Raw genomic sequence first — 15,187 nt, forward strand, 5'->3', positions numbered from 1 at the left:
ACCAACAGAAATCATATGATTATCTCAATGGTTGCTAAAAAGGCCTTTGATAAAATACAACGTCCATTCCTATTAAAAACACCAGAAAGTTTAGGAATAAATGAAGTTTACTTAAATTATGAATAATATCTATCTAAAACATCAACAAATATCATATTCAATGGGAATAAACTCAGAGCATTTTCAATAAATTCAGGGGTAAAACAAGAATGCCCATTATCACCAATACTATTCAATATATTATTAGAAATACTAGCAGTAGCAATAAAAGAAGAAAAATAAATTGAAGGAATTAGAATTGGCAATGAGGAAGCAAAATTTTCACTCTTTGTAGATGGTATGATGACCTACCCAGAGAACCAGAGAAAATCATTTAAAAACTCATTGACATAAATAACAAATTCAGCAAAAGAGCAAGAAAATAAGCCCACATAAATTGCCAGCATTTCTATATATGGACAACAAAACCCAAGAACAAGAGATAGAAGAGAAATCCCATTTAAAATAACTGTAGACAACATTAAATACTTGGGAATCTACCTCCCAAGACAAACCCAGAAACTGCATAAACACATTTTTAAAGCTTTCTTCATCCAAATAAAGGTTGATCTAAATAATTGGAAAAATGTCAAATGCTCGTGGTTAGGTCAAGCTAATAAAATAAAAATGACAATTTTACCCAAATTAAATTACTTATTCAGTGCCATACCAATCAAACTACCAAATAATTACTTTACTGAGCTAGAAAAAAATAAAAACAAAATTCATCTGGAGCAACAAATGGGCAAGAATAGCAAGGGAACTGATGAAAAAATAAATGTAAATTGAAGGTGGCCTAGCATTAGCAGATCTAAAACTTTAGAATAAAGCAGCAGTCATCAAAATTTCCTGGTATTGATTAAGAAACAGAATAATGGATCAGTGGATTAGGACAGGTTCAAAAGAAACTGCTGTAAATGACTACAGCAATCTACTATTTGATAAAGCCAAAGACATTAGCCTCTGGGATAAGAACTCACTATTTGACAAGAATTGTTGGGAAATCTCTAAAATATTATTGCAAAAACTAGGCATAGATCCATATCTTTCATCCTAGACCAAAGTAAGGTTAAAATGGTCACAGGATTTAGACATAAAGAGTGATACCATAGATAAATTACTAGACCAAGAAATACTCTACCTATCTGATCTATGGAAAAGGGATAAATTTATGTCCAAACAAGATTTAGAGCATATTATAAACTGCAAAATGAATTATTTTGACTATATTAAATTAAAAAGCCTTTGCACTAATAAAATCAATGCTACCCGAATTAGAAGAAAGGCAGAAAGCTGGGAAACAATCTTCACAACCAGGAGTTCTGATAAAAGTCTCATTTCTAAAATACATAGAGAACTGCATCAAATTTATAAGATCAGTGTAGCTAGGTGGTGCAGTGGATAGAGTACCTGCCCTGCAGTCAGGAATACCTGAGTTCAAATTTGGCCTCAGGCACTTAATAATTACTTAGCTGTGTGGCCTTGGGCAAGCCACTTAACTTCATTTGCCTTGCAAAAACTAAAAAAAAAAATTATAAGAGCACAAGTCATTCCACCATTGATAAAATGCAATTTAAAACCACATTGAGGTATCATCACACACCTATTAGAGTAGCCCATATGAGAAAAAGGGAAGAGGATTAATGTTCAAGAGGTTGTGGGAGCATTGGGACATTGATGCATTGCTGATCTTATTGTGAATGGATCCAACCTTTCTGGAGAGCAATATGGAACTATGCTCAAAGAGCAATAAGACTGTTCATACTCTTTGACTCAGCAATTTCAATTCTTGGACTATATCCAGAAGAAATTGCAAAAAATGGGAAAAGTCCTACATGTTTCAAAATATTCATAGCAACTCTTTTTTGTAGTGGCAAAGAATTGGAAATTGAGGGGATTTCCATCAATTGGGGAATGGCTAAACAAGTTATAGTACATGGATACCATGGAATATTATTGTTCTATAAGAAACTTTAGATGGTCAGACTCTAGAGAAGCATGAGCAAAGGGAGTAGAGCCAAGAGAACAATGTACACATTGGCAGCATTATAATATGAACAACCTTGTTGGAAGCAACTTCTCTCGATAGTCCAGAGAGCTAGGATAACTCTATTTGACTATTTGTGGACTATATTATCCCCAACCAGAGGAAGAAAAACAAAACACACAGGAAAAAACCAACGCTTCCTCGAATCTGATGAACACTTTAAAAAATTATCTCATATGTATCTCTTTCCCTTAATCTTAATTCCTCATACCCCAAATTACTAATTTATAAGAAATATGTTTAACAAAATATGTATGTAAAATGTTAACCTGACTGTTCCCTGCTGAGGGGAGGGAGGTTGGGAAGGGAAGGTGGAGCTAAATTCTGTAACTTGGAAATATGTATGTACAAATGGATGGAAAATAAATACATTTTAAAAAAGAGATAATCATATGGTTTTTGTTGTTTTTGATATGATGAATTATGCTAATAGTTTTACTAATATTGAAAAAGTCCTACATTCCTGTTATAAATTTCACCTGGTCAGAATGTATGTCTTATGATACATTGCTTTTAATTTCTTTGCTATTATTTATTTATTTTTTTGCCTTGATATTAAGGGAATAGATCTATAGCTTTCTTTTTCTCTTTTTACTCTCTGGTTTTGCTCTCTCTTTTTGCTCTGGTTTAGATATTTATGTCATATTGTGTCAAATATTACACCCTATTGTGTCATAAAAAGAATTTCATAGATCTCTACCTATCTTTTATCAAATAGTTTATACAATATTGGATTAAGTATTAAATGTTTGGCAAAATTCAATCATAAATCTATCTAATCTTGGGGATTTTTTCTTAGCGAGCTCATTGATGACTTGATCAATTTCTTTAAGATAGGGTTATTTAAATACTCTATGTCCTTTTCTATTAATCTGTGGAGTTTATATTTTCGAATACATTCAGCCATTACTTCACTTAGATTGTCAGTTTTACTGTTATAAAATTGGGCAAAATAACTATTGATAATTACTATAATTTCATCTTCATTGGTGGCATATTTATCCTTTTAATTTTTGATAGTGGTAATTTGATTTTCTTCTTTTTATTTTTAATTAAGTTAACCAAAGGTTTATTTCTTTTATTGTTTCTTTTTTATATAAACAGCCCCTAGCTAATTTTTAAATTTTCTATTTCATTAATTTCTTTTTTGGATTTCAGAAATTACAATTTGAACTTTAATTGGGGAATATTAATTTGTTCTTTTTCTAGCTTTTTTAGTTGCATGCCCACCATGCATGCTTATCATTTTCTCATCAATATTCTTATTTTCTATTTTATTAATGTAATCCTTGCGAGATATAAATTTCCTCCTAAGTACCGCTTTGGCTGCATCTTACAAATTCTGGAATGTTGTCATAATCTTTAATGAAATTATTGATTGTTTCTATGTTTTGTTCTTTGATCCACTCATTCTTTAGAATTAGATTATTTAGCTACTAATTAACATAGTGTTTTATTAGATTTCTGCATTTGGCTGTGAGGTTTTTAATACCTTAATATATGGTCAATTTTTGTGTTCCCATTCAGTTTTCTCCAGAGGTCTATCATATTTAATTTTCTAAAAGTATATTTTTCTCTTTGCTTAGTTTTTACTTGCTCAGTTCTAATTTTTTTTGTTTTTCACTGTTTTTCAGTGAATTTTTTATACCTTTTTATCCATTTGATCAAGTCCGCTTTATAAGGAGTTATTTTCTTCAGTCTTGACTCATTTGTCAAGTTAATTGTCTTTTCATAATTTTCTTACTTTACTTCCATTTTTTCCTGATTTTTTCTCTACCACTCATATGTTTTTGAAAATAGTTTTTCCTAGAGGAATTCTTTTTGGTTTTGTGTTCAATTTTTTTTTCTTTTGAGTTTCTTATTTTCTCTGTTACCTTATAACATATTATGGTAAGATTCTTTTTTTGCAGCTTGCTCATTTTCCATCCTATTTCTTGATTTTAAATTTTATGTTAATGTTGTGCTCTAATCTCTGTGTGTGTGTGTGTATGTGTATGTATATATGTGATTATGTATATGTGTGTGTGCAGGGGTAGGGTTACATAGGGAAGAGGTACTGTCTCAAGTGTTTCAAGTTTCATGCTTTTTTGAACCCCTATTTTCAGAGCTAATTCTGGAAATTTGGAAATTTTTGGTGCTTCCAAAGTGCAAAGTGGTGTGATTTGGAGAGAGTTATGATTATTGCTGTCTTGGTCTACACCCTGGTCCTTACCCAGAAAGGTATTCTATTTCTTTGGAATTACAATGATTCTGTTTCCCAGGACCCACCTCCCTTGGGACCAGATATGATACTCCCCTCAGGATTTCCACTCTTTCCACTAAAATGTTTCTCTCTGCTCTTGAACTATGACCCTCAAGTGGGTTTTGGCAATGGAATTGCCAAATAGCATCTGTTCCTGTATCCAGGAACAGGGATGCTATAACGATCCCTTTCTGAAAATCTGCCAGGTACCCTTAATGTCTCTGGCTTGAGGGCTCCCCAAACTGCTATTGCTTCTGTCCCCATAACCTAGTCTCAGCAGCAGTATTTCATTCATATGGGCTCTGGGCTAGTCTCTTCCCCTGTATCACAAATCTCTCTTTCTGAGATTCTATGATGTTCCTAGAAGAATGTCTTTGATCTTTTGTTAACTCTGACAGAATATGATTTAAGGCATTATTTTAAAGTTATTTACAGGGGAATGTTGGGAGAGCTTCGCTGAATTCTTCCTTCTTCACCACCTTAAATCTGCCTCTGGAAATTTTGTTAGTTTTTTCAAAGAACAAGCCTTTAGTTTTGTTTATTAGCTATATAGACTTTTTAGTTCTCTAATTGTTGAGATTTTCTCTGTGCTTATTTTGGTTCTGTCAAATTGTTGACTTTCCCATTAAATAATGTATAATTATTTTATTACTGCTGTCTTTTTCTATTTTTCAAATATATGTTTTAGGAACATAATATTGTACCTGATTTACTTAAGTCCGAGAAACTTTTGGAATGTCGTTTCACCTTTATCATTTTTTCACATAATTAATATTTTTATTTGTTCCTAAATATACTTGATTTTTAAGATTTCATTAAAAAGTGTCAGTTTAGATTGTCTTTTGTTTGTACTCCCAAAACAATTCTTATTTATTATGTTCTCTAAAGGATGCTTTAATGTTGCTGCCTTCTTATATTTATTTTTACTTTTTCTATGACATAAAGCATGTTCAATTTTTTGAAAAACAAATGTTTTTCTTAAAAATAAGATAATTCATAAATACCATAGATCTTTTATTTTTAATTTTTTTTAGTAATTTGTTCAATTTTTTATTTTCCCTTTTTATCTTTCTTTTAGGTTTATCCATTCCATATCCATCTGAAATAGAATGGTTGATTGTTTATGGGGAGCATATTAGAGGGGACCCTTGAGATGTAGAGTTAAGAGCAGGCACTCACAAGATACTTCACTTGAACAAAGATATAGCAGTTATCTTCAGGGTCCCAACCTATGAGTACAAGTTGATGGAGTGGCCCAGAAAAGGCATTGCATAAATCTCAAAGAATATTCACTTATGCTATGCTGAAAACATCAAAATTTTCTATAACCCAAATGGTTCTAATGATACTTATGATAATGAAAATACTAGATAATACATTTGTAGCAACTTAGCATGTATTTAATATATATATATGTATATACATATATATATATATATGTATATACATGTATTTGACTTTTCATAATGACCCTGAGGGGTAGAATCTACAATCATCATTCTGATGTTTGGAACTGGAGGGTGATAAACCCAAAATCACACAGAGTGTCAGAGGCAGAATTTGAACCTATTGTCTCCTTCACATTCAGCAATATTTATACCATCTTAGGATTTATTTAGCTTTTTAAAAACTATGTATTTCTTGCAAAGCAGTGTAAATGAACCAGTGAAAACATAAAGACCCCTCTCCCTCCACAAACTTACTAGAGTCAGAAGGTGGGGAACCTTCAGTCCACTGGCAGAATTGGTTTGGCATTGCCAGTACTCAAAATTCATTAAATTGGGGTGGCTAGGTGGTGCAGTGGATAAAGCACCGGCCCTGGAGTCAGGAGTACCTGAGTTCAAATCCGGCCTCAGTTACTTAATAATTACCTAGCTATGTGGCCTTGGGCAAGCCACTTAACCCCATTTGCCTTGCAAAAAAAAATTCATTAAATCTAGGAGTATTTTTAGGGGTGAATTAATTAAATGTTTAGTATTCTGCAAATGATGTAATAAATATCCAAATGACCCTTGGCAGAAAAAAAGATACCCCCCCCAATTGACAGTTTACTTTGAGAGAGGTGGTAGGATGGGACAGTGTTAGAACGCTAATGGTGCAATTGTATCAAGCAACCTTAGAGAAGAGGAAAAGAGGTAAGAGCCTGCAAGTATTATAGACAGGATAATCTTCCCTGGTTAAATCCTCTTGAATGTCTTCCTCCCATAAGAGAGAAGAAGCAGTAGACAAGAAAAAACAGAGAGGCAGGACCCTAATAGTAGAATGTGGATTCCAAGAGAGATATAGCACCACTGTCATAAAATTATAGCCAGTAGCCTCATTTCTCAGGAAGCAGTCAAAAAAGTGACAAAAAGTCAAGTAAAGGGATGGGGTGGCAATGAGATCAGAGAGAAGCAGTATGGTACCTCAAAGTGCAGATTGGGAAGAACCAGGATGGGGGCTGGGCAGAAAAGTTACCTTTTTTAGCACCTCTAATCTTATGTTTTGAGGAAAAGATCTATTCTGATAACTGTCCTGATAATGAGGTGTGGTATGGCAGTGATTTGTACCAACCCAATACTGATGAAACCACTCCTATATCAAATGAATCAGACATTTAATGACCAGAATTTCTAAGACTAGACATTGTGTGAAGCAAATCTCCCTTGTGGGAATGGACAAGAATAATACCATTTATTTTGCCTGAGGTTAATAGTCACTGTTTGCTTTCACAACCCTCAAAAATTTGGCCGGCTCCACTATAGGGGTGTCCAAAAGCTTTGCAGGATAAAGTGTTTCCTGGTAAAGCATGTCTGTCACTCAGAAACAAAAGAACAAATTGCATTAATCATTATAATTAATGACAATAATGATCCTTTTTCTCATCTGTAAAGGGAAGGGTTAGACTATATGATTCTCTGCCGTTCCAGATCTGAGATCCTATGCCATAGTCATTGCATTCTATATGATAAACAATTGGTTTAAACCAACGCTAGATGGCACTATTGAACTGTTTGACAGAGGGAAAACCCACATCAGACTAATATTTCATTTCAGCAGTTTAAATTAAGGAAAATTCTTGTTTGAAGTTAATATAGCAAGTATCACGTAATTTGTCATCAGTTAAATCTTCAGTTAAGTAATTTTTTTCTATAAAATAATTCCTTACTATGAATGGCTGGAAGGGTGACTTGATTCAAATCATATTTGTGGTGCTCACTACTTGTATATTAGACAAGTCACTTAAAGTTCATGGGTCTCAGTATCTTCATCTGTAAAAAGAAGAGGGTGAATGAACTAGATGACCTTTTAAGGTTTTTTTTTCCAGCACAAGATTTAAGAATTTGTTTGAAATGTTCCTCTTTTACATTTTATGAAATGGCATTTTATAAAAGATTTTTTTTGCATTAATTTTTAAAAATTTATATATTTTTACCATTTTAAGGAAGACAGAAAAACAACTCAGGGCAAAATAATCTTATAAAGTCCTGGCACAAAAATCAAATTGTTATTTCAAGTTAAAAGTTTGGTCATCTTTTGCTTTTTTATAATTAGAATAAATATACTAATAGCTGACAGTAAGCACACTTTAAGCAAGTGTTGACTTTGAAAGGTATTTCCCAGGAGTATGTAATTTTTAAAGGAAATCAGAGATTTTTCAGCAATAGCTGAATTGTATGGTTAAAAAATATACATCATTTTATCTCCCAGAGTTGTTTTTTTAATGAGCATTAGACTGTGGAATCATCATTCCTTTGCTTTTAAGCTGATCCCTCTGAAGGGTGTGCAACACTTCTATTAAATGCTATCATGACATAAAAGGCATGAGAATGATTTATGATTTTTTTTATTTCTTTGAATCATAGCCCTCAACAAAATCTTACAGAAAAATCACCATGCTACTCAGAACATTGACACTAGGTGGCGCAAGACTTGAGCATTAACTTCTGAATGCTCAACAAATGTTGGAACTCAAAACTGCAAACACCTACAAAGGCTACACTTTATTTATCAGTCACAGAGCTGAAATTCCATTTCCCCTAAATCCACATATTTGTCAACATTTGGCAAAACTGGATCCTAGTCCTTTCAGGTCAACAGCAAGAAAGACAAAAATGAATCTTGCATCAAGTAAATTACAGTTGGTTTGAGTCCTGATCTCCAGATTCTCACAAAAAAGCAGTTCTGGGTAGATGAAAAATGGCCACTCCATTGCTGAAGGGTTATTTGCTTATGTCGTTGACTCCCTGATGTGCCAGAAGATATGATGTAAAATATGAATTTGCTATCTAAAGATAGAGGTGAACTTAGGTGAAAGAATTTTCTTGGTTACTGCAGGGTCAGTTCTTTCTCTTACATACACACACACACACACACACACACACACACAGACACACACAGACACACATACACACACACACACACACACACATAAACAAATACATCCACAGACACGCACATCCATCTCTAGAGATGGTATAAAGAAGTTTGATATATTAACATTAATACCTCCAGTTCTTTATCTTACACACACACACACACACACACACACACACACACACACACACACACACAGACACACAGACACACACACAGACACACAAACAACCCCCCCTCCCAAGCTGGTATATAGGAGTGCATAATTCTAACAAATTCATAGATATGGAAAAAGGACACAATTCTAATGCTAATTCACTAATGACCAGATCACAATAACAATGGTCTGAAACAGTGAGGCTGAGTTTGATTCAAAAATATGAATGGTTCAAAAGGTTTCAGAAATCCATTTGGACTGGAAGCTAGTTACTGTAGGCTATCTTCCAGTAAGTACAACTGAACAAATGTGTTTGCTCATAGAAAAAACAATTAGTTATTATAAATTTAGAAAGTGGATCTGTGATCTGGTGATGCATCACAGATGTTTAATACTAAAGGATAACTATGCTCAAGGGTGATATGATCCAAGCTGACAAGAGAGGTTTAGCTCTTTGTGATTAGATCACCAAATGCTAACAGAGAGGGTGACTTTTCCTGTGTGTGTGTGTGTGTGTGTGTGTGTGTGTGTGTGTGTGTGTGTGTAATTTTTGCCAGCATTAATTAGAAGGAAATTCCCTATACCTTCAGTTCAAGTCTCACTGAAGAATCAGATAGCCTAACACAAATAGTCAGGCTGATTATATCTTCAGTCCTTTGGTACATAGCAGTACACATACCCACATTTCTGCATGACTACCAAGTCAACTCCATCTAGGATCCCAACATAGAGTATAAGGCAGAACCAGGGAGGCATGAGACAAACAGGCAGGGTTGCTAAAAATGAACACTAGAGTCAGTTTTTGGAATGGAATAATCCCTATAAATCCCAGTGATTTTTCCTTTTAGGTATCATGAATACTTTTTTCATTCAAAAGGATTTTCTCCCCAGGTAAAGGCTGGCATCCCAAGGTAGCAGCTGACACAGTGAAAGGCATCACCCAAATAATTTCCACAAGTTGACTTGGGTTGTGATCTCTTCTGCTCCTTCAGTTTCTCTTGCTCCAATTCTGCTAGGCCACATGTGCAATTTTTACAGGCCCTCCTTTTTGCTCCTTCTCTAAATGAAGCCCATAGAGAAGATGGATCTGATTTCTTCAAATCTTCTGGATCCAAGAGTTCATCAGAATCAATGAGATCCATGCTATCATCAGCCATGTCATTGGCTGAAAGTGTCCATAACTTGGCAGCATGAGGGTCCACAGTAGGTTTCTCTGATATGGAAGACTTTTTGGGAAAGGAAAGTTTAAGTTGCACAGAAGAACCTACTTAAAAGTTTGGGATTTTGCCTGTGACTTGAACAGAGACCAAGCTGTCACTCTGGTAACCCAGGAGCTCCTGCACTGACTGTGCCTCCTCTGGGGTTAAGGATTTCTTCTGCAACTCCTTCATTTCCACAAGCCCAGAAAGTGTCAGGGCTGAAGGCTGGGTGACTTTCAAATTTTTTTCTTACTTTTCTTTTCTAGTTTCTGATCTGGGCAAAATTCTGATGACATTAAAATATGATGTGTACTAAAGGTACATTTTCATTTTAGTCCCCTTCCATTTGGGGTAATTCACTCTCTAGAGGTCATCTTATTTCTCTACATATAATGATTCAAACACATATTTTGTGATCATGGTAGTTTATTATGCATAGAATAAAATAAAAAGGAAAATAGGCAAAGAACTCCTACAGCTGAGCCCAGATAGTCATGAGTAAATCTCTACTCAATATGCCTTCTGAATCTTTGGTATAGATGGAAAATATGTATGTATATATATATATATATATATATATATATGATTTTCCTCAAATTTATGTTCTTGAAGATTCCAAGGAGAATAATTGTAAATCAAAATCCCATTTACCATTAATTTCAGTGGGAATAATTGGACACATTCCTGAGACCCCAAATTAATATCTATTAATATTCAAGCAACATTCAATCTCACTAAAATGAATAAAAACTACTTTAACATAATGAGGGAAGGGTAACTACAGATCACTGAACTCACAAACACTATTAATCCAGGATTAGTTGTTTTTGCCTCTATCTATCCATGCCTTTTTTCCCTTTCTTTGAATTTTTCTTGGTTCAACTGCATTCACCTATTGACAGTCTGGGTCTTGAAGTAGGCCATGAAAAGTCAAGGAATCTCAAATAATTTTTACCACTAGATCACAAGGTGACCCAGTGATTCCCAGTCCTAAAGCTGTAGCAATGGGGAAAGGTGGGGGGGGGGGAAGTGGGAACAATCCCAGGTTTCATTAATAGCTCAAACAATGTCAGTGCCTTTTTGTTAGGAAGAGAAAACTAAAATTCATTCAGTCAATATGATGATCAAAGATATAATGTCTCTGAGCTTACCATGGTTACAAAAATCAAAGAAATGCCTCATAACATGAAATAAAGGATAATAAATGAAAATCCTCCCAAATGGTCATATCTTCCACCAGGACTGTAGAATGATGGACAAGGTCTCTAAGTTGTCTTTCCAACAGTAAACTTCTCTGGAGACAATAGGTATATTGTTCATGATAGATAGATAATGGGCTAGGACCAGAAATGAATAGACAAATAAGAGGATTGAATTGTCTTTGGGATATTATGCAGTATTTTTAATGATCCCAAAGCATCACCTTGAAATAATGTCTCATATTTTCAACATTAATATGCTATGAATCATGGTATCCAATAGAAAGTTTTAGGTCAATCAGTAAGACAATAGAGAAACTCATTAGATGTAAAAATGAGTAGGGTATTTCACCAACAAAGATGAAGAAAAAGATATCATCAAGAAGATGTGTGATTACAAAAAAAATAAACTGAACTTTTAGTGTTCCTATAATATCAAGAAATCTAAAGAAAAATGTTCAATAAAATATAGATACCCTCTGCAGAGAATTTAGGCAAGTATATAGACAAAGGCTTTGCAGGACAAGAAGGCATGGTTGGACCATGAGTGGAGGTAGCATCCATGTTGATGAGAGAACAGGTCTCTTATTACTGCTAAAATACCAGTTCTGATGAAGGTGAAGGATTACCCTTTTTTTAGGTCTCAAGTTTGCCTGCTCCTTGCATACATCATTAGTGGGGTGGAGAAGGGGAATGAAGAAAATTGGCATTCATTAAACTCCAATGCCAAGAACTATGTGAAGGACCTTAGATATAGGTGCCACAGACTCTCCACCTTGATTGCACTCCACAGGGTCCCTGAGGATCAAGAAAATTTGCAGGGGCTTGTACAGATCTTTAAAAGAGCTGGCTAATTCATGTCTTTTCTCCCAGATGTCATTTTTCTTCTTCCTTCTAAACTGTGTCCTAGAATGTTCACTAAACTACTGTTCTTTGCACATATAATAGGGAGAGCCTTAGGAGTCTAATTTTTCATGGTCATACCACCAGAGTTAGAAGTATGTAAACCCAAAAGGTTAAACATTTTTGCCCTGTTCCTGTTTTTTTTATTTTATAACAGTATCTACATATCATCTTTCTTTGCATTTTTCATCTAAGCTACTTATACTTTGCTACTTTCCCTTTTTACTTATATATTTCTAATAAATGTACTTTTGTACTTATAAATATGACATTTGAATGTTTGATCTTGGACTTTGAGGGGACCATGCCTCAGTTACCTCTTGATTATATTCCTGTGTCTCCTTTTCCTATTGGTGAATTCTTTCACGGACCCCTTTTCTCCAGACTTAGGTATTATACCCCTTCTTGTATAATATACATTTCTTTTCTGTCCAGCACTTTTCCAATTTTTCTTTTTTGTCCTGTTTTCCCCAATAGAATGTAAGTTAACTGAAGAAAGGAACTACCTTTCTTTTTGTTCATATTTTATTTCCAGTGTTATGCAAGTAAATGCTTATTCATTGATTGACTGACTCTACATTTTAATACTTTTTCATCTCAAATGGCAGAGCCAGAATTTAAATCAAGACTTTCTGATGCCAAATTCAGCAGGCAGTATAATTTTTTAAAATTTATTTTATTTTCCATTCATGAATTAAAGCAAATGTTTCCATAACACAATATGATATAAAGATGATTTTACATAAAACTACAAAACAACCATGTACAATTTTCTATCTCCTCCAAATATGCAACATTATCATGTAAATTTATTTTTCCCTTTTCCCTCATATTGGTTATCTAGGTAGTTATCTGTCTTACCAATCAACCAGTTCTGAAGAACACAAGAAAGTGGAACCAAGAGAAGTGTATAAAAATACATCATACATGACACATTTGATGTCATGTCATCTATGACTAGAGAAAACCACTTCCCTGGTTTCTAGATGTCCTAGATTTTTTTATACTAGTTAGGAACTCCAAGTGGTTCCCACTCTTGTTGTACAAATTCTGAGGAAAATTTACATAGCAAATTCAGTTCTCAATTACAATCTGCACAGGAGAATTAGAATGTGATAATATTCATTCTTTTACTAATTTATTGTTAGTTCCATTGAAGAAAATTTTTTAAAAATCCAATACTATAGTTCCACTGGTAGTCCCTTCTAGCCTCCTCCCCCCGCCAATAAAAAGTTTTCCACTCTGTTCAGGTAAATATTTATCCTGTCTCTTGCACAGATCATACTTATTCTCTCCTTCTTGAATTTTCTCTGAAGCCCCAATATGTAATGCCTTCTCCTTTCCTGTGTTCTGCATTTATCCAAAACGTGGCTAGGTTTCAAGTTCTAGCTGATGTTCTATCTACCACACACACACACACACACACAAACACACAAGTTTTATCCAGGTAATTCAGACTATATCCACGTCTCTGTTCTTTGATTTCCTAAAATATTTATGGTCTTATATGACAGACTTTGACTTTAATTTTACTGCTAAAAGTATACAAAATAATGAAGAACAAAGTGAGTAGATACAAAAGAACATTGTATATAGAAATAGTAATTTTTTAAGAACAACTTGGAATGAATAAGTCTTTTTTACTATTATAAAAACACAAAATAAAAATAATAGATGAAGAAAGACACTATCTGCATCCAAAGAAGGAACTGATAAATAGAAATAGTAGAATAATTTTATGTATATATGTATATGTGTGTATTTGAATCTAGTAATAGCCATCTTTAGGGCAGGAAGAAAAAAAGGGAAAAAAAGAAATTTACATGATAACTGTTACATATTTGGAAGGGATAGCAAATTGTACATGGTTGTTTTATAGTTTCATGTACAATCATCTTTATATCATACTGTGTTATGGAAATGTTTTCTTTATTGCATGAATGGAAAATAAAATAAATTAAAAAAAATTATACTGCCTGCTGAATTTGGCATCAGAAAGTCTGGATTTAAATTCTGCCTCTGCTATTTCACAGTTTGGGCAGGTAACTTAATCTCCTTGGATTTTGGATTACTTTTCTATAACATGCTATAGTTGGACCAGATGACCTTTCAGTTACCCTCCAGTTCAAAATCTATGATCCTATTGTCTCTAAGTGTCTTGAAGGTATTAGCCATCTCTTTGTCTAGAGAGAACACATTTGTACAACGGTTCTCATACAGAACCAAGTAGATGCAGTGCTTGGCTCAAAAGAGGGGCTCGTAGACATCGGGGGTGCTGTGAGACATGTTTTGTGTTCTTCCTCCTCTTGAGTTTCCATAGTTGTACGTTATAATAAGTTCTAGATTGGAATTAGCTTTTGCAATAAAAAACCATAATTTTAAAGCTCTCATCCCTTGCTTTATTTACTATTAACACCATACTTTGTCAAACTTATTTTCCAAGCAGTTAGCAAGGCAATTCAGGAGATAGAATACTGGACTTGGATCCTGTAAGATTTGAGGTCAAATCTGAATTCAAATACTATGTGACCTCAGTTATATCACTTTACCTCTGTTTGCCTCTGTTTACTCAAATGGGCATACTAATAGCACTTATTTCTCAGAGTTGTTGTGAAGACTAAATGAAATAGCATTTGTAAAGTTCTTAATATAGTGCCTGGAATTTGGTAGGTGTTATATAAATGAAAGTTATTATTTTCATTTTATTCTCAAATTTTTATTTTTTATTTTTCACTGAATGTATATTGCTCCAAGAAAAGCAGTATCGTATGATCAGTACAATGAGAAAATATTATATAGGAATTAATGAATATTGTGTAAAGCTTTGATTTTTTAAAGTATATAATAAATTTGTTATGCTACCTTTAAAGTTACCCTGTTTGTTTGTATGTCCTTCTCTTCACTGAACTTTCATTTCCCTTCTGTGAGTTTTTTTTCAAATGTGTCAATGACCTTTTTCTTTTTGGACATATTATTGATAGTCTCACTCTTCTCCCAATTCCTCTTCCCACTCACTTGAAAAAAAAAGAGAAATAAGACTTTTGT

At 33.8% G+C, this 15,187-nt stretch overlaps 1 pseudogene; it reads right to left on the minus strand.

The window, feature by feature from the left end:
* Positions 1 to 9,685: 9,685 nt before the first annotated feature.
* On the minus strand, positions 9,686 to 14,460 carry LOC141499255 (anamorsin pseudogene; annotated as a pseudogene).
* Positions 14,461 to 15,187: the final 727 nt, after the last annotated feature.

The sequence above is a fragment of the Macrotis lagotis genome, chromosome X (assembly GCF_037893015.1).
Source record: "Macrotis lagotis isolate mMagLag1 chromosome X, bilby.v1.9.chrom.fasta, whole genome shotgun sequence".
Lineage (NCBI taxonomy): Eukaryota > Metazoa > Chordata > Mammalia > Peramelemorphia > Peramelidae > Macrotis > Macrotis lagotis.